General features: G+C 36.9%; 1 protein-coding gene across 1 annotated transcript in view; it reads right to left on the reverse strand.

The window, feature by feature from the left end:
- Positions 1-19,364, reverse strand: part of LOC143676488 (uncharacterized) — a 339,453-nt gene extending 320,089 nt beyond the window's left edge. Inside the window, exon 1 of the mRNA XM_077151989.1 lies at positions 19,250-19,364. The gene's annotated coding sequence lies outside the window, so the exon portion shown is untranslated. The remainder of the gene's footprint in view (positions 1-19,249) is intronic.
- Between the last annotated feature and the right edge of the window lie 2,312 nt (positions 19,365-21,676).

Raw genomic sequence — 21,676 nt, forward strand, 5'->3', positions numbered from 1 at the left:
GCAAGCCTCAAGGCACAAGCATTTCTCAAGCCTGTTTGTATCACTTTTGCTAATATTCTATTGGCCACAGCAAGTAATATGGCCAAGCCCAGATTCAAACACCTCTTAATGGGAGATACTGCAAAATATGGCCATTTTTTTTTTTTTTTTTTTTTTTTAACATTTTCTTGTTTTATTGTATTCTGTTTCTCCGTTTTTGTTACATGGGCTGGGGCCGGGAATCGAACCGAGGTCCTCCGGCATAGCAGGCAAGCACTTTTCCCGCTGAGCCACCGCGGCCCGCCCAAATATGGCCATTTTTTTAAGAATGTACTACAAATGGTATTATGCTTCATTACTGTCTATTTTGGTACTTTATCATTTTAGCCATGTTAGTGGGTGTTTGGTGGCATTGCACTGGATTTCCCTGTTTACTCATAAAGTTGATCACCTTTTCAAACTTTATTACTGTTGCAGCTTGGGAGGAATGTCTGGGGCTGGTTCCATTTGGCCCCAACCAGGTAAAGAAGCAGGCACTTTCCCTTCAACACTACCATAACCTCTCTACTTTTACCCCCACAAGGCAATCAGGTGAGAGTGTTTACTGGTTGCAGATGTCCTGGGTAGACTCAGTGTAAGTCATATGAGACCTTAAGACTCTTACTGGATGCTTCATGGGTGGCATGCTGACTGCTATTCATTGGAGGCCTCACCTGACACTGATGAGAAAAATTACTAGCAGGGCTTCTCAGTACAGGTAGAGACTGGGTCATTTGTGTACACTAACTCAGCTCTGCGGAGCTACCCTAATGAGGAAGAGTAAGGTGGCCTTCATGCAAGTGGATTCTGGGACTGTTGTGGAGGCTGGATTTGCTCCTATCCATGTGCTTCCTTCAAGTTCTGTTGCTTCCTATCCTCCTAACCCATCCAGAAATCCTCTATTTAGTCAAGAAATAGGGTAGCATAGTAGATCCTGTGATGTACCATGTGAATCTCCATTTCAGAACTGAGACAGCACCAAGCTGCCAGGAGTGTTGGTTGCTGATGGCTCACAACTGAGAATCTACCCAGGAATTTCCTTCAGTCAAATAGAGCCAATTCATCAAGATTATGTCCCCTTCCTAGGACAGCTCACATCCAAAGGTTCATCAATATGGGTAAGTAAAAGCCTGGCTCCTCGCCTCAATTGTGGAACAACTATGAACCTATGCTCTCCAACCCCATGAACCAATTTCTTGAACCTTTTTCAGATCTCCCACCATTGACCTTGTGCTGGTTTGAAAGAAAAGTCATGTTTTAATCCTAATCAATCTTGGGGGAGCAACCATTTCTTCTAATCCCTGTTCAGTACTAAGAACTAAGTTAGAAACTTGATTAGATTATATCTCCACGGAGATGTGACTCAATAATTGTGGGCATTAAACTTGATTAGATGGAGACATGTTTCTACCTATTCCAGGTGGGTATTGATTACTTTACTAGAATCCTTTAAAAGAGGAAACATTTTGGAAAAGGTTTGAGATGTGAGAGAGCCCCAGAATGATGAAACAACATAGCCATGAGAAGCAGAGAGTCCACCAGCCAGTGACCTTTGGAGATGAAGAAGGAGAAAGCCCCTGGGGGAGCTTCATGAAGTCAGAGCCCTGGAAAGGAAGCTAATAGATGTTGCCATGTTCACCATGTGCCTTTCCAGTCGAGAGAGAAACCCTGAACTTCATCAGCCTTTCTTGAGTGAAGTTAACCTCTTATTGGTGCCTTAATTTGGACATTTTTATAGACTGGCTTTAATTGGGACATTTTCTTGGCCTTATTACTGTAAACTAGCAACTTATTAAATTCCCCTTTTTAAAAGCCATTCCATTCCTGGTAGATTGCATTCCAGCAGCTAGCAAACTAGAACAGACCTCTCCCATAGCATTTGACCAAACTGGAACTTCTTTGAAACCCTTCCCCTAGTTCCTGTGTCCAGTTTTCTTCTACAGTTTTTTTTCTCTATTGTTCTGAACTATTTCTTGCCAATTTTTCATTATCTACCACTACATGTTGGTATTGCCCAAGGCTCTGTTCTCAAACTCCCTTCTCTTCTTCCTGGTGATCTCATCCTTTTCCTTAATATTAATTACCATGGGTTTACTGATGACACCCAAATATGAATCTTTGATCCACATTCTACTCTGACTTCTGGCTCCACATACTTAAAATCTTGGGGAACATTTCTTCTTGGATATCCCACAGCCTCAAACTCATTATCTTCTTCCACAAAATCTCTTCATCCTACAACCCCTTTCTTACTTAGTGACATCATTATCTGCTCAGACCAGATTACTACATATCATCCTGGTCTCTTCAGTTTGACTCACCCTCAAGTCCCACATGTTCTGCAATTGTATTTCCTAAATAGAATTACCACCCCTCCAATACGCTACCATAATTCAATCCCTCCTCTTGTCTTGCCTAGACCACGGCAGTAGTCTTCTGCTTACACTTCTGCAGTTCTCTTCACACTGCTGCTACCCTATTTTATAAACCTGTTCCTTTGCTTGAGATGGGTCTTCATCACCTACAGAGTAAAATCTAAACTCCCTAGCATTTGGCTCCAGACCATCACTGCATTCCTAATTCCAGGATACTAGGAGTTTAGTAAGCATCAAAATGCATGTGAATTAAAGGGAGGGAGATAGCATTAAAATGCAGAGTCTAATCCAATAGGTCTAGGGTAGGACACAGAATTCTGCACTCTTCCAAGTTGCCAGATGAGACTGATGCTACTGAAGGACTATAACAGACCACTTGGAATAACAAGAGCCTATGTGACTTCTTCACTCCAACTCCAGTGATTTATTTATAGCTCCCCAAATATAACTCGTGGTTTCACATCTCCCATGTTTTAAATCCTCTGTCCCTTATGCTTGCAATGTTCTTCCTCTCTTCTCTGGCTAGTGTATGCCACCTTGTCCTTCAAGAACAACTAAAACACAACCTCTTAGGAAGCCTACCTGGTCTTCTTTTCCTCCAAGCTAAAGGGATGCATACCTATTTGCTCTTGGATCAATCAGTACCAACCTTAGATTCAGTCAAGTGGGTCACAGTCTGGATCCTGCTTTTCCTGAAAACCCTATCTTTTGGAATGCCTTTCCTGAAATTTTCCAAGTCCCATTCCAGCACCTGGATGGGATGAACCAAAGCCAGTAAAACCATTTGGGTGAAATGTCCTGAGCCTAGACCTGGATTGCATAGGCCCTGGTCCCCATTTGGTCCCTTTAGGGCACTCTGTGGTCCACTATCATATGCATGGGATATGTCCTGAGGAGCTTTGGGTGAGTCCTAAGGCTGGGCTGAGGTTGCCTAGTAAACAAGTTCTCCTATTGACCAGTATGATACTTCTTTCACAGGATAGCATGAAATTGAACAACCAGAATGGTGTAGCCATGCCTATTTTGGGTGACTCTCACTCATATGGAACCCAAGATAAGTTCAGGGCTCTGGGTGCCTGATGTCCATGCTCAAACCTTGTCTTTCAGCAGTCTACATGGGCTCAGGTTTCTGTTTTTGCCTGTCCGTGTTCCAATGTGATGCAATCTCTTTCTGCAGTGCCTGAAGGTGGTAGATGTGGCAGCATCCATTCTTTACTCTATGTGCTCCCATAGCTGCAAACTAGAGTGATCTCTCCAATTCCCCAAAGCTTTGTGCCATGAGTCCTCCAAATGTGGCTGAGCCCATCTTTTCCTAGAGCTTTCAAGAATGTAGCTTTGCAATGTAAATAGGTCCTTTCATTCATATCCTCTGTTTTCAATGATCAGTATGAAGGCATCATGGTCTTTTTTTGGTCCTCTAAAGTGCGCTGAATAAGGAACATGAGGAATGGACATTCCTTGAGCTGACAGGACCAGTATTGTTCTGCCTATAGGCTCCCTACTTCTCTACCATGCTGATGGAGATGCTTAGAAGGCAGGTGGCAATCAGCAAGGAAAGAAATCATATTCTAGGAATGCAGGGATTGCAACCCACAGAGAAGGCATGTTGGGAAGATGTCTTGTTCTCTTTGCAGAATGCCTAACAGTGAATGTAACGTGATTGAAAAATGAGTTATCGTTCACATTTTCTGCAAACTCTGAATAAGACTTGAATTTGCAGTCATCATCAAAGAAGCAAAGTAACAGCCTCTGAGAAACGAATATTCACAGGCAGCCCAGTGGATGATGACAGCATCATGAGCAATGCTGTAACCAACATCAAATCATTTTGTGTTAGGGAACTGCAGGGGCCAAATTATCTATATTGATTTGCATCAGACAGGTCCCTAGGAGCCATGGATTTGGGAGTAATAACAGTGTAGTTATCATTTCCTCATGGTGGAAAATATCAAATTAGCCAGAAATGCCACTTTTGGTATTAATTAATATGAAGAAATGGGGTCTAGATGTTATACAGAATCTTCAGGTGCACTGACTGTATGGGAAACAAATGGCTAAGTACTTTCTCTCCACCCATCCTCCTAAATCTTCATTAAGTAAATCAATATGCCTCACATGGGTCCAGTATTTTTTAATATGTTCCCATATTAAATTGTTTATATAGACAGGGTCCCTGAACAGATCCTCATATGGGACCCTACACATCCTGGTGTGGCCCTAACCAGTAGTGTCCTGTGAATAATCTCTATATAGGCATTCCACACTGCCCCTCCTGGCTCCCGGACCTGCCCCTCTCCCTCAGCAATTGGAGTGCCCTTTTGCAGAGGCTGCTTCTTTCATGTCTGTGACCCCAGGACCTAGCAGTGTCTAGAACATGGGAAGCTCTCAATCAAAGCTTTTACTTGACTTGAAAAATAAGTGTCAGCACCTTTTTAACAGTGCGGTTGATCCATAGCTACTCAAATTAAATTAATGTTCTCATTCCTTAAAAACAGGTTCAGGTTCATGTGTCCTGCTGTACTTTGAACCCCATTCATACCTGGGCAACCACAAACTGTAGCTAGGAAGCATGGAGGATAAATCAACTTTTCTCTTTTGGCAATTTTCACAAACACTTCCATTCACCTACACCTGGCATTCTGTGCAATGAAATTTCAGATGTGTTACAAAGTCAGAGGAGAGGCAGTGGCATAGGAAGAAAGCAGGATGAAAAGGCATTTCACAATTTATCAATATGTGACTATTGGCACCCCATTTTTAACAGACAAAGTACTGCCAAGGACTCCTGTAAGAAATAAAATGTGCTGGTTCAGGGGAGATATTCAAAGAGAAAGAAGAAGGCTGTTTATTATTGTTGTAAAATCAGCCTTTCACTTCCCTGTGACTTTTAAAAAGAGAAGGTTTTCAACACTTCTTTCTCTAGAAAATTCACTCTAATCCCTCTGATGCACAAAGACACAGCCATAAAAAATGAGAGATCATTCCAATAGAAATTTCACAGTCATGCTTAAGGCAAGAATTAGTCACTTAGCACAAACTCAAGAAGATAAAATATATGGGAGTGTGTTGGCTTTTTGTCCTTGGTGACTGTCCACACGTTTAATTTTTCTGAGTTGATGTTCATGACAGAATTGATTTAGTGATTTTATGTACTCTTACAAACATGCTAAAGCAATACATATTTTAAATCAACTGTCAGTCGCCTTCACAGAGTGAAGAGCATAAATGAAAAGGATTTAATGAAATGCTACAATATGTATATTACCGCCCCAAACAATACCATTTCGCAAGGTATTTGCCTCGTTTTGAATACAGAATAGGAAATTACCCTCCATAACCATTTTATGAATTTGCTTAAGTGCTTCTGACCAAGGAGAGATAAAACAAGAGTTGGCAAGAGGGAAAAGGTCTTCTCCATTGACTTTTAAATAAGCATTTTATGTTTTAAAGAGCCAGCATAGAAATATGCCTAAGAATGGTAACTTCCCAAACTTTGATTTATGCAGAGAAAGCTTCCTCAATTCACTATTGGGTCACCAGAGACATTTCAACTTCCCAACCCCTTTTCAGAATAATTGACTGGATCAAAGGTGTTCCTGCAGCTTTCCATAGACCCTGATAGTTTTTCAGATCTGATTCAGGATCCTGGCGAGGGATCCTGGGGTTCAGCAGAAAGCTCAGCAGGAAGACTGGACTAAAGACTCTCTTACACAACCTCCCTACCCACACACATACACACCCTATACCAGCACCCTTTCTCCAAGATGCAACCAGAGCATTCTGCTTTGTTTTGTTTATATATCAGGTTTCCAAGAAGATTTCCTTTGAAAGAAGGTTTTTGTTTTATATACAAAATCCTTAAACTATTCTGAATTGACAGAGAAGCATTCATTTGTTTGTTCATTCCTTCCTTCCTTCATTCAATAAATATGTATTGAGCACCTACTATGTGCAAAGAGGTCTTCTAATTACTGGGGATACAGGAAGAGAGAACAGTATGGTGGGGCGGCAGGAGTGGAAGGAAAATCACAGATGTACAGGACATTATTGTGCTCAGTTCCTGTGGCAAGAAGCAAAACTGTGTTCAAGGGATGCAAACACACCCATATATGAAAAGCTGAATAATAATAGGAGACATTAAAGAAGCAAATGACCAATCAATGGTATTATCAGCATATACATGGTAATTCAATATTCTTTCAAACACAATCATTTATTGAGGACATGAGCCAATACTCGATATGTGTTGAGAGGTGTTAATTCTTCTATGTTTATAATGTTCTTTTCACCACCATCCCTTCCTAATATCCTTCCTCCTTACCTAGGTAACTCCCATATTTTGTTCAAATCTATCCCAAGTGTCATTAGGCAGGTCACATTTCCTCTATATGTGTGATGATGGGTCAACTTGGCTAGGTAATAGTGTCCAGTTGTTTGGTCAAGGAAGCACTGGTATGTATTTTGTAGAGGAACATCAATCGTTAGTCAGTTGTTTGTATCTATGACCAATATATGTACAATCAACAAAGAAGATTGCCTTCCGCAATGAGAGGAGTCTCCTCATCCAACAAGTTGGAGGCTGTGCTGGTTTGAAAGGATTATATGCCCTAAAAAAGTCATATTTTAATTCTTATCCATCTTGGGGAGGCAGCCATTTCTTTTACTCCCTATTCAGTACTGTTGGTTGGAAATGTGATTAGATTATCTCCACAGAGATGTGACTCACCCAATTGTGTATTTTTCTTTGATTGGAGGGAGATGTGACTCAACTCATTCTAGGTGGGTCATGATTAGTTTATTAGAATCCTTTAAAAGAGGAAGCATTTGGGGGGGTATGAGGGTAGTTCAGAGGTAGAATTCTCACCTGCCATGCAGAAGACCCAGGTTTGATTCCTGGCATGCACCTCCCCAAAACAAAACAAGCAAAGAAATAAAGAAAAAAAAAACAAAAATTCATAAATAGTGCCACAATAATGAGATACTCACATGGAAAAGTAATGGAATGTGAGCCCACCATACAGCATATGAAAAAAAAAAGAGGAAGAATTTTGGAGAAAGCTTCAAAACAACAAGAGAGCCATGAGAAAGCCATGACAGAGCCATGAGAACCCTCACAGCCAGAGACCTTTGGAGATGATGAAGGAATATGTCCATGGGGGAGCTCCGTGGAAGAAGAAACCTGGAGAGAAAGCTTGACATCACCATGTTCGCCATGTGCCTTTTCAGTTGAGAGAGAAAAACCCTGAACGTCATCAACCTTCTTGAACCAAGGTATCTGTCCCTGGATGCCTTAGATTGGACATTTCTATAGACTTGTTTAATTTGGTCAATTTCATGGTCTTAGAACTGTAAACTAGCAACTTAATAAATTCCCCTTTTTAAAAGCTATTCTGTTTCTGGTATATCACATTCTAGCCAACTGGAACTGAGGCCTGAAAGAGAGAATGGAAGATTACAGTCAGTCAGAAAGAGGAATTTCTGACTCCGCTTGAGCCAGCCCACTTCTCCTGGGGAATTCAACATCACTATTATTGGAGTGTCCAACTTGTGGCCTGCCCTGTGAAATTCGGGTTTGCCAATCTCCATGATCAAATATTTACACACAAACACACACACATACACAAACACCAGTTCTGTTTCTTTCAGTGATGCATGTGATTTCATAAAATTATGTATCTTTCTTTTGTAGCAACTTCATAGTTGTTATTTTACATTTATTTGTCTATGCATCTAGCACAGAGCCTGATACACAAGAGGCCCTTAATAAATATTTATTGAATTGATAACTGAATGCATAAAAGTTCTCTTTTTTTTTTGGCATCTATCTTTCTCTCCCTACATCACTTAAAAAAATAGTTAATAAACATGAATTGAATACGTGTAGTGGTCTTTAGGGTGTCTCAATGGAGTCAGTAGCTGGTGGAAATTAAGACACATGGAAACCAAAAAAAGTGGTGTTTGGAATCCCTGAGGTAATCAAAGAATTCTGGCCAGAGTGCCCTGGACTTAACTTTTAATTGGTGAGCATTATGGGTCCAACCTCACTCAAATCAGTTCAACAAACTTCTAATCAGCCTCTGTCCCTCGAACTCACTCTGCCAATAACAATCCATTCCTGTGGATGCAGATTTTTGAGGTGAGACTTTTCAATTGATTATTTAAATTGAAAGGTGACCCAACCCATTCAAGGTGGGTTTCAATGCCCTTACTAGAGTCCTTTATGAGAGGATAAAAGGCATAGAGGAAAAAGTTCAGATAGATAAGAAAAATTCCAGAGAGACGAAATTAAGAGAGGCTTACAGAGAAGCCACTGAAGCCAGAAACTAGAAGCAATGAGACTTGGAAGAGAAGACCAAGCAGAGATCTCCATGTGCCTGACCATGTGACAGAGGAGCTGGGATTGCCAGCAGTCTTTCTTCAGAATGAAGGTAGTATTCTGTTGGTTCCTTAATTTGGACATTTTCGCAGCCTTAGAGTTGTAACTTTTAAGCTAATAAATCCCCATTGGTAAAAGCCAGCCCATTTCTTGTTTATTACATTCTGGCAGCTTTAGCAAATCGAAACAGATGTGGAGGCATTTGTGAATAGGACCACAGAAGATCCTACTTTGAAGGGGACAAATTGAATCAGGACAGGCAGGTTTAATCCGTATGACTAGAGTCCTTATAAGCAAAGAAAATTTCGATGTAGTCAGTTAGAAGCCAGAAATGAGTGGAAGCCAGAGGTCAGCAGAAATCAGGAGTAGACACAAAGAGAGGAAGACCATCATGTGATGGAGGATTGCCTCAATGATACAGACTCTGGGAGAAAGCAAGCCCTAGCAGTACCTTGATGTTGGACTTCTAGCCATTAAAAGCACAAGACAATAAATTCCTGTTGCTTAAGCAATCCCATTACTAAGTATATATTCTGAGGACAGGGCAAGGACACAAAAGGGCATTTGCATGCCAATGTTTATAGCAGCATTAATTATGATTGCCTAGAGATGGAAACAACCCAAATGTCCATCAATGGATGAGTGGCTAAACAAGCTGTGGTATATACATATGATGGAATATTATGTAGCTTTCAGAAAGAATAAACTCATGAAGCAGGTAATAACATGGGTGAACCTTGAGGACATAATGTTGAGTGAAATAAGCCAGAAAAGAAAGGACAAATACTGTATGTTCTCATTAAAATGAACTAACATTAATGAGTGAACTTGGAGGTTTAAAGTTAAGAACACAAATTAACAGGAGATAGAAATAGGGTAGAGATTAGGCAACTGGTGCTGAAGGTATAAAGATTGTGCAACAGGTCTGACTGTAAAAATTCAGAAATGGATAGCACAATACTACCTGACTGTAGTACAATAATATAAGTACTGTATGAAGCTGAATGTGAGTATGATAGAGGAAGAAGAGCTGGGGGCATGAATGAACCAGAAGGAAAACCAGAAGAAAAGATAGAGGATAAAGACTGAGAATTTAAGAATGCCTAGAGCAGACAATGATGGTGATTAACGTACAAATAAAAAAAATGTTTTTGCATGAGAGAGAACAAATGAATGTCAATAATGCACAGTGTTGAAAATAGATGGTATATGGAGAAAAGTACAATCAATGCAATTTTACATTTCCTAATTTAATTTGTAGGAATTGTAAAACTTGTAGGTCAGTTTAGTTGAACACTGTAAGTACTTGGAATCTTGAACAGTGCCTGAGATTTTGTTGGTTTGTTCAGGTTAATGTGATGCCCCAATATATCCCAGAGTAATTTGGGCCACGAATAAAGAAGTATTTGCAAGGTCTCCTTGGGGCACTGGGGAGAAAGGAGGAAGTGTTTAACTTCTCCATTTGGAGAATTTCTGATATTCTCACAAGCAGTAGAGACAACCAAATCAACAGACCGAGCCCTTGATCTTGGGGTTCACCCCTGTGGGACTTATACCTACAAAGGATAGGCTAGTCCTACTTAAAATTGGGCCTAAGCGTCACCCCCAGAGAACATCTTTTGTTGCTCAGATGTGGCCTCTCTCTCAGAGCCAACTCACCAGGTGAGCTCACTGCCCTCCTCCCCACCCCCAACGTGGGACATGACTCCCCGGGGTATAAATCTCCCTGGCAATGTGGGACAGAAATCCTGGGATGAGCTGGGACCTGGCATCAAGGGATTGGGAAAGTCTTCTTGACCAAAAGGGGGAAGAGAGAAATGAGACAAAATAAAGTTTCAGTGGCTGAGAGATTTCAAACAGAGTCAAGAGATTATCCTGGAGGTTATTCTTATGCATTATATAGATACCCCTTTTTGGATTATGGTGTATTAGAGTGGCTGGAGGAAAGAACCTGAAACTGTTGAGCTGTGTTCACTAATCTTGAAGATTATTGTATAATGATATGGCTTTTACATTGTGACTGTGTGATTGTGAAAACCTTGTGTCTGATGCTCCTTTTATCTAGGATATGGACAGATAAGTAAAAAATATGAATGTAGAATAAACAAATAATAGGGGGCAAAGGTTAAAATAAATTGGGTAGATGGGAATACATACTAGTGGTCAATGAGAGGGAGGGGTAAAGGGTATTGTATGTATGAGGTTTTTTTCTTTTTATTCTTTTTCTGGAGTGATGCAAGTGTTTTGAAAAATGATCATGGTGATGAATGCACAACTATATGATGATATTGTGAGCCACTGATTGTAAACCCTGTATGGAATGTTTGACTGTTAAGACATCAATTTAAAAAAAGAAAGGAGAAGTACATATATATGGGATTTTGAATCGTATTATCAACCAAAAGAACGAAGTTGTCAATTACAGAACATTACACTCAAAAACTATAGAGTATACCTTCTTTTCAAGTGCACATGAAATATTCACCAAGATAGATGATGTGCTGGACCATAAAACAAGTCTAAATATATTTCAAAGGATTGAAATCATAACAGTATACTCTCTGATAACATAATGAACAGAAATCCAAAATAATAGGACATCTGGGAAATCAAATATATTTAGAAATTAAGGCATATACATTTAAATAATCTATAGATCAAAGACACAACTGCAAGGGAAATTAGAAAAGATTTTCTATTTAATTATAATGAATAAAAAACACACCAAAATTTGTGACATGCAGCTAAAGCACTACTTAAAGGAAAGTATGGCCTTATAAGCTTATGTAAGAAAAGAACATTTTTTTCATTAATGATATAAACTTCTACCATAGGAAACCAGAAAAGAACAAATTTTACTCAAAGTAAATAGAGAAAAAGAAGAAATAAATAAGAGCAGAAATAAAATACAAAACAAATAGAGAAATTCTATGAAAACAGAAGATGATTCTTTGAAAAATTTCATGAAATGTGTATAAACTTTTAGCTTGACTCATCAAGAAAAAAAAGAAACAATAAAACAACAACATTACAATAAAACACCATCGTTACAGCTCCACCAGACACTAGAAAGATAATTAATGAAAATCATAAACAACCTTATGCCATTACATTTAATAATCTAGATGAAATGGGTTATTTTCTTAAAACACATAAACTTTAATACATAAATTATCAAGACCAACACAAGAAAACTAGAAAACCTGCACAGTCCTCTATCTAATTAAGAAATCCAAATCCTGATTAAAAACCTTTTAGCAAAGAAATCTAGAAGCTCAGGGGCCTCAGAGGGGAATTCTATCAATAATTTATAGAATTAATACCAAACTTACAAAAAACTCTTTCAGAGAGAGAGAAAGAAGAACCAGTTCTCAAGTCATTTTATGAGGCCACCAAAACTCTTATACCAAAACCAGGCAAGGGTACTACCAGAAAAGAAATTACAGACTATCCCTCATAAAATTGAGGCAAAAAAATTCTTTAAAATATTATATATGTACACACTTATATTTGATTTTCTAATATTATAATGTTACATCACAAGTAACATCACATATACACACACATCATAACCCGGTGGGATTTAACACAAGAATGCAAGATTGGATCAACATTCAAAAGACAATCATTTTAGCATCTCAGATGATGTAGAAAAAGTTCATACAAATTTCATATCTACTCATGATTAGAACTCTCAGCAAACTAGCTACAAAAAGAAACTTCCTCAATTTGAAAAAGGACATCTATGAAAACTTCAGTTCTAACATTATACTTAATCATTAAAGACTGAGTGATTTTCCTCTTCTAAGTCAGTAACAAAGTAAGGATTTCTACTCTCATCACTTCTATTCAACATTGTACTGGAGGGACAATGCAACAAGGTAAGCAAAAGAAATAAAATGCATAAAGATTGGAATGGAAAAAAGTAAAACTCTTATTTGGATGCCACATAATTGTATATATAAACATTGCTAAGTATTCTCCCAAAATCTACTAAATGTAGTAAGTTATATATTTACAAAATACAAGGGCAATATATAAAAATCCATTATGTTTGTATATACTAGTGTCTTAATTGATCAGGACTGCTATAACAAATATTACACACTGGTCAGCTTAAACAGCAGGAATTTATTGTCTTATAGTTGCGGAAGCTAGAAGTCCAAACTCAAGGGATCAACAAGCCATCCTTTCTCTGAGTTGTTTGCTTTCTGGTGGCAGTGACTTGCTGGCAATCAATCTCTGTCTCTGTCACATAGAAGTCTCCTCTTGTTGCTTGTATCTCTCCTGCTCAGTGTTCTTTGTCCTTGTCTAGGTTTCCTCTCCTTTACAGGACTCCAATTATATGGATTAAGGCCCACCCTGATTCAGTTTGACCTCATTCAAATAATATCTCCAAAGGTGCTATTTACAAATGAGTTCCCATCCACAGGACCTGGGTTTAGGACTTGAATATGTCTTTCATAGAGGACATGATTCAATGTCTATTACAACTAACAACAAAGCATTGGAAAATGAAATTAATATACATTTATGTATAAAGGTGCACAATAGTTTCAAAAAAATAAAACTCCTAGAGATAAATATAATGAAAGCAATATAAGACTAATACTGAAAACAATGCTGAGAGAAAGTAATGGAGCTCTAAATAAATGTGTACGAACAATGTTCATTGATTGAGATACAATATTGATAAAATGTCACTTTCCATCTAATTGATCATTAGAATCAATGGAATCCCATTCAAAATCCCAATAGACTTGGGTGGAGAAATTGGCAAGATGATTTGCAAATTTATGCAGAAATGCAAAGGACTGTAATAGTCAAAACAGTCTTTAAAAGTAGAAAAAGTTGGAGGCTTTATATCATCTGATGTCAAGATTTCTACTATAGCTATAGTAATCATGAAAGTGTGGCATTGACATAAGAATAGACTAATACATAATGGAACAGAAAAGAGGATCAAGAAATTCACTTTGTATGGTGAATTGGTTTTTACTAATATGTCAAAGCAATCCAATGGGCAAACAAAGGTGAGTCTTTTCAACAAATGATACTGAAATAAGTGAGTACCCATATGGTAAAAAAACAAATTTACCCTCAACTCCTACCACATCCTGTATATACAAATTAACTTGAGATGAATCAGTGACCCAAAATTATGATGCTCCTAAAAGGCAAAATGGTGATATAGCTTCACAAACTTAAAGCAAGCAAAGATTTTTACACAAGACACATAAAATATGAACCATAAAAGAAAAAAATGATAAATTAGACTTCATTAAAATCCAAAATTCATGAAAAATCACCATGAATAAAGTGAATAAAAGCAAGCCACAGATTGGATAAAAGTATTCTAAATACATCTGTCATTTAAAATATTATACATGTATGCATTTTATACTTGATCTTCTAATATTATAATGTTAAAATGTGAAATGTTAAAGTGACAATGTTAAAAATGACAACCAAATAAAAATAATAGGGAAACTACCTGAACAGACACTTCCTGAAAGAAGATATAAAAATTACCAATATACACATGAACAAGTGCTTAGTATCTTTAATTATCAGAAAAATGAAAATTGAAATCACAATAAGATGCTACTACATGCCACTATAGTGGCTAAAATTTTAAACAACTGACAATATCCAGTGCTGGTACTGATGTGGAGCAACTGCTTGTCTCTTATGTTGCAGATCAGAGTCTAAAATGGTACAGCCACTTCAAAAAACATTGGAGTTTTCTTATAAAGTTAAACATACACAACTCTATGATCCAGCAATTCAAATTCTAGATATTTACTGAGAAAAATGAACACCTATTTCTACCAAAGATTGTACAGGAATGTTCAAAGCAACTTTATTTATAATATCCCCAAACTGGAAACAAACCAATATCCATCAGCAGATGAGTAGTTAAATAAATTGGTATATTCATGCAATGGAATACTTCCCAGCAATAAAAAAGAACAAATAACCAATGCACACAAAAAAATGGGTGGATTTTAAAATCATTATGTTGAAATAAAGAAGTAAGACATAAAGAGTAATTCCATTTTTCTGAAGTTCTAGAAGAGGCAAAAGAAAATTCTGGTGATAGGAATCAGAATAATGGTTGCCTTGAGTGAGGAGAAGGACAGATGTGGAGTGATGGGAGACTCATGCAGGAATTTACTTTGCTATTGGAAATGTCCTAAATCTTAATTGGATTGGTGTGTTAAATGGGCATATATTTATCAAACTCTTAGAATTCTACAATTAATATCTACGCATTTAATTATATATTAGTTATACCTCATAAAATAGTAAAAAATTAAATGCTTCTTGAGTGACTACTAAACTGGATTATTTTAGCTATGTATATAATAATTTCTGGTAACGTTTGCCAAATCTATTGTAACTGAGAGGTTAGGATTTAGGAAATGGTTATGATTATTGAATCATTATATAAATAGTTCTTTTACTTTCTAATATGTTAGAATAGCCAGAAGGAAATGCCTGAAATTGCTGAACTGTAATCCAGCTCCCTTGATCTTTGATGATGATTGTATAACTACATAGCCTTTATCTTGTGATTGTAAAAACCTTGTAACTGACCCTCATTGTACACTTTTATCTGGTTTTTCAATATTAGAGTCTTATGATCACTAAAGATAGCCCATAATGTTTATTAACAAAAGGCTTGAAGCAGCCCTAAACTAACCCATCCCATTCCAAAGTTGTCTTGATAGACGGAGCGGGCTCAAACCAAAGTCAGCCTGTCTGACATGTGTAGTAGCTTGAACTTTAACTATATGTGACCTATATCTCATTATAATACTAAAAATCACACCCATCATTATATTAAGGCCATCATTTTCTTACATATGTTCTGTGACGAAGCATATAATGCATCTGGGCATGCTCATAATTAGATCATCTCTAACCTCGACATCTCAAGCCATTGTGCTCATTATCCTAAAATCTGTCCATATTTTGAAACTATCAAATTCTCAGAATTATTCCAGTTCAGGGAGACAGATTTTTAGGTCATTGGCCATCTGATCATCTGCTTCACACCTAGCAATAAGTATTTTCTCTTTGAAACCTTGGATCTCAGGAATTGGTCATTTGAGTGTAACGGCAGAAAACCCACCACTTTAGATCAGTAACAATTTGGTGACCCAGATGGGACTCAGGTTCCTAAGAAGGAGTCTGACTGCCAGATGTTCTAGACCCCCAGAAAGGTGGGTGAGCTGCTAGACTCTTACTCTACATGCTCAGCAACTGAGTTTCCTCCATTCTGCTGGTCCTCCAGACCCTTGGCAAGTTAAAAAACTTCAAAGAGAGAGATAGTTTCAAGTTCCTAGTCTGGACAACAGACTGGGTAAGGGGTTCATCAAGGCAAAAGTGAACTGGGAAGTCAGTACAGAGGCTCAGGTTCTTTGGGTCTGGGACTGAGTTCTGGGTCCTGCTTCCAGAATTATTCTGCTTTGCTTTAGCCTCTACACCTTTCTGCTTAATATGCTCCTAGAAAACAACTAATCCAACAATTAATTGGTACTTAATGAAATCAAGTAAGTGTATGATGCCTGTTTGTTAGCTAGTGTAATACTTAGGTATAGTAAGTGTTTTAATGTCCAATTGTTAATCAGTATGTTTGGTCTACTTATTAAATAGTGTGCTACTTAAATATATAGTAAGTATGAAGTGTTTGCATAAATTTTCTAGGAGGTGTACTTCTACATTTGTATTGTTCAAATGCTTCTAATTGTTTCCAGCTTTTGCAGAAATATCTTAAATGGAAATTCTAATTCTAATAGCATTCCTGAATATACCCCTTTGCACTGTATTTTGAGAAAAATGGAAAGATTTTATTTATGAGCCTATGAAAAAAACAACAAAAATAGTTTATAGATTAGTATATAGACCGTAATACAGTCTGACCCCAATATGACTTGGAATCAGGAAAGAAATGGCCTGAAAATGGTTCTATAGAAAAGACACTGTATTACAGTTAGAGTTGTTGTGCAAAAGAGAGCTGAAATGGGATGAGATGATGTATTCAATCCTTTGTTTGTAACTTTCTATTTGTGTCTGCCTTCTTGTTCAATATATATTTTGGTACCTTTGGATGATAGCAGCAAATTAACAACAACAAAAAAAGATTCTTAAAGCCCTCTATTCAAAATTCTTAAAGATAAATAAGTACATATATATAAAGTATTCCTGGGATCCCAGAGAAAAAAGGGGAAAAAAACCCTCTAGGTACCAGGTTCAAAGCTTTCATTTTTGTAACTACTGTAAACAAAGCTGGACATCAGAAAGAAACCACCCTCTGAAATTTCCTGAGGCAGCCCTCTGTGGTGCCTTTAGGAAACAGCAAAGACATTTCCAATTTTCCAGGTCAACAGCTTTAAGTGAAATAGATCTAATTATCAGAAATAATTAAAATAAAGGTGTAGGAACTCTCATCAACACTAAGCCCACCTTAGGGGTCTTAAATCTCACTGCCTCCATTTAAAACTTTTAAAAGTTAAACTCTTTCTTTTCATTTTATTTATCCCTGCCCCCAAGGCATAGCCAGCTAAGGCAGCTGTGGGAGAAGGTTTGGGTGCAGAAAGGTAGAGGAGGTGGGGCTTGGTAGAATTCTTTCTACTGGGCCTGGAGGTTAGAAATGGTAGGCACAGAAGAAATGCTGTGAATAAGCCATGCTTGTTCTGTAGGAATTCCCCAAATAAAATTATTTTTTCCAAAAATACCTAAGCAACTGTAACCATAGTAAACAAATCAGTCTTAAAATATAAATAGCCTTGGGATAGGAATAATTGAATAAGATCTAATTGTCAAATTTTAGTAAGTAAAAGAAAATATCCTTGAGAACTGTGTAAAATTTTCCTGGATTTATGCTTGGGACAAATTAAACAATTGTATATTTTCCAGAACTTGACAAGTAATATACTTCTAAGGTTGTTCATAATTTTAGGATATTATGAAAACAGAGAGTTTTTTTAACCTCGAATAGAAGGAATAAAAAAAAAACAGCTGCAAAAAATGCAGTGACAAGGTCTAGTCCTTTTCCTGTTTTCATAATGACTTTGTTTCTTTGTGTGTGTGTGTGTGTGAACATAAGTTGTTTTTTAAAACTATTTTTATGGAGAAATCTTCACACATATACAGTCCATACATGGTATATAATCAATGGCTCACAATATCATCACATAGATGTATATTCATCACCATGATCATTTTTAGAACATTTGCATATGGTGACTTTTTGAATCTAACAAATATGATTTTGTACTACTTATGTATTTTCTCCTTAAATTTATACAAGTTTATCAGTAAAAATAAGCTAGCATTAAATCTATTAGATCTTTGTTATGATGAAAATGTAAGTTTTGGTTTAATGAAATTAAATTATTATTTTGACAAACTTTGTTATAAAAATAATTATGTTTTATAGGATGTTTAAAGACAGTAGCAACAATCTTTTTGGTAACTTAAAGTATGTGGGTATGTAAAATATACAAGATCTGCTTTGTTAAAGAAAAGTAGTTTATCCTGAATGGATATGGAAAGTTATTGGTCTGTGAAAATGAATTTTGTTTATTGTAGTCAATGCTGACTAAAATTTCATAAACTTGTCTAAGGGAGTATGGTTAGTCCTAAATTAAAATAGCTAGTTTAATACAGCTAGTTTAAGACAAGCCCTGAATGGGTATAGAAAGTTGTAGGATTGGGAAAATCAATTCTGTCTGTCACAGTCAATATTGACCAAAAATTTGATAGGCCTGTTTATAATATTTTTTTTAAAAGCTTTTGTGTCAAAGTGTGTATTCATACAAAACTGGAGTTTAGTTTTCTCTCTGTAAAAATAATGTGGACTGTTGGTCTGCTGTTAATGAAAGGTTACAGAAAGTTTTTCTTAACTATCTGATCACGTTGTCTAGAAGACAAAGATTTTAGATCATATCAGAATAATATTTTTGTTGATCTTTATGTTGGCCTTATCATCCTTTATTTCAGAAGATGTCTCACTTTTAAAAGGAAACTGTTGCAAAGGATTTGTTCTTTCACCTTATAAAAGTGAGGTGTTAAAATAGTTTAGCATATTACATAGGAAGTGTTTGGGAAATACTACCATAATTAAAAAGGATTTTCTATACTTCCATTAACTAAATTTGTATGGTGGTATTCATATATTTAGAGACTGTATAAAATTCTTGAAGACTCTACAATGTTCTCACTGTCTCTTTTATATCCTGATACAGATCTGCATGATGTTAGACAACAGTATGAAGTTGTTAGTCATGGTTCCAGTTATTCTTAGAAAAAGGTTACAGATCATGGAAACACCACATTTACTTGTCAGTTACACTACTTTGATCTAATGCTTCTCTAAAAGTATATGTGGTCAACTACAAGTTAGAACTTCATCCTCAACAAAAAGGGACTTTAAAAGAGAAGTAAAGCAAGTATATAAATTATGTTCTACCTGTTAATTAACATAATCTTGATAAATGTAGAAAGGTGTGTGTGCCAGTTTGAAGCTATTGTATACTCCAGAAAAAACACGTTCTTTAATCCTGATTCAATATTGTTGAGTGGGATCTTTTTGATTAAGTTGTTTCCATGGAGATGTGACTCACTCAATTGTGGGTGGAACTTTTTGATTAGGTGATTTCCATGGAGATGTGTCTCTACCCATTCAAGGTGGGCCACTTACTGGAATCCTTTAAGAGGGAGTCATTTTGGAAAAAGCTTCAGAGCCAACACAGAGAGGTATGTTTAGAGATGCAGAAAGAATGCCATCCCAGGGGAAGCTGCTTGAAATGAGAAGCTGGGAAAGAAAACTAGCAGATGTTGCTGTGTGCCTTCCCAGCTGACAGAGAAACCCTGAATGTCATCAGCACTTTCTTGAGTCAAGGTATCTATCTCTGGATCCATTTGTTTAGACATTAAGGCCTTAGAACTGTAAACTTATAACTCAATAAATTTCCTTTTTAAACACCATACCATTTCTGATATATTGCATTTCTGACAGCATGAGCTAACCAAAATGGTGAGATTGGACAGAACTTCTGCTATGGTTGGTGGTTGATGACCCCAATATAAGTCAACTTTCAAACATTTTTATTTCTGAATAGCTTCATTTAGAAAACGCTTATAGAAGATCAGGGTCAAGATTATAAACTCTTACAACAGTCATGTTTACTCCTGAACTTTAGCTGTCATTTCTAAATTCTGAAATGCTTTGCTCTTTGTGCATAAACTGGGAGTTCCCTGGAACTTTGAGTATCTGTATGACACCTAAGACTCAGAGTTTGGGTTCTCCAGCTCTGAAACTCAGCATTACTCCATACAGCAACTGTTAAAGAAGCTGAAAAACAGATTAGACTTCAATTAGAGATGTGAATGAATCTCATTGGTTAGGATAAGGTAAATCAGAATACAGGGTAAAATATGATATTATCTGTACCTTAAGACTTTAACTTCTGTGTGATACCAAAGACAGATACATTTATTTTGTCCAAAATTCACATTTTCTGTATTAAATTTTCTCATTTAACCTGCCTAGTTTTTTTAAACAATCTAATTCAGCTTTATTTGACATGAAGCCGAACAGAAAATAAAATCTTGATATTCTGTACAGGTTAATGTAATATCCTGATGAATTTCAAAGTATTTTGGGTAGAAGATAAAATGTTTGCAAAATCACTTGAGGGACTGGAAAAAATGTGGGACTATTAAACTTCCCCACCTGGGGAATTCCTGCTATTCTTTTAAGCAATAAGAGTTCCCAAGTTAATAAGCCAAGCCCTCTATCTCAAGACTTGCCCTTATAAAACTTATTTCTGTAATGGCAAAGCTAGGCCTACTTATAATTAATGCCTAAAAGTCACCCCCAGAGAACCTCTTTTGTTGCTCAGATGTGGTCTCTCTCTAAGTCAAACTCTGCAAATAAAATCACTACTTCCCACCTATGTGGGACATGACTTCCAGGAATGTAAGTATCCCTGGCAATGTGGGACATGACTCCCAGGGATGAGCTTAGCCCTGGCAATATGGGATTGGTTGACCAAAAGGGGGAAAAGAAATAAAACAAAATACAGTTTCAATGGCTAAGAGATTTCAAATAGAGTTTAGAAGTCATTCTGGAGGTAGTGCTTATGCAAGTTTCAACCAGATATTGCAAACTGCCATGCTATAACAAGCCCCAACCACCAATGTTCCTGAAAAGCCTAAAAAGTACATTGACTCTATTTAAGACTCTATAAAAGTTCTACCTATTAAGTTTTTTTTTTCCAGAGACTTAAAGCCTCCAAATTGTTCCTATGCCAAATAAGCCCTGAAATCCAGAGGTATTGGTCTCTCTGAAACAGCCACCAATTTCATTCCCCTACTGCATAATGTCAACACCCTTCTCAGCATAAAGAAGTTAGAACAGTCATCACCCAAATATTACTCAAGATTGAGAGAGTAACTAAATGTAAAGGAGAAGTTGTAACCGAGAAGTTTGGACTTAAGAAATTATTATGATTACTGAATCATTACATAGATAGTTCTTTCACTTTCTAGTGTATTAGAATAGGCAGAGGGAAATACTGAAATTGCTGAACTGTAATCCAGCTGCCTTGATCTTTGATGATGATTGTATAACTACATAGCCTTTATCTTGTGATTGTAAAAACCTTATGATTGACCCTCATTGTACACTTTTATCCAATTTTTCCATGTTAGAGTCTTATGATCACTAAAGATAGCCCATAATGTCTATTAATAAAAGGTTTAAAGCAGCCCTAAACTAACCCACCCCCATTCCAAAGCTATCTTCATAGAGCGGATCTAACCAAAATCAGCCTGTCTGACATGAGCAGTAGCTTAGACTTTAACCTACACATGACCTATATCTCATTATAAT

This window comes from Tamandua tetradactyla, chromosome 3 (genome assembly GCF_023851605.1).
Source record: "Tamandua tetradactyla isolate mTamTet1 chromosome 3, mTamTet1.pri, whole genome shotgun sequence".
NCBI classification, from domain to species: Eukaryota; Metazoa; Chordata; class Mammalia; order Pilosa; family Myrmecophagidae; genus Tamandua; species Tamandua tetradactyla.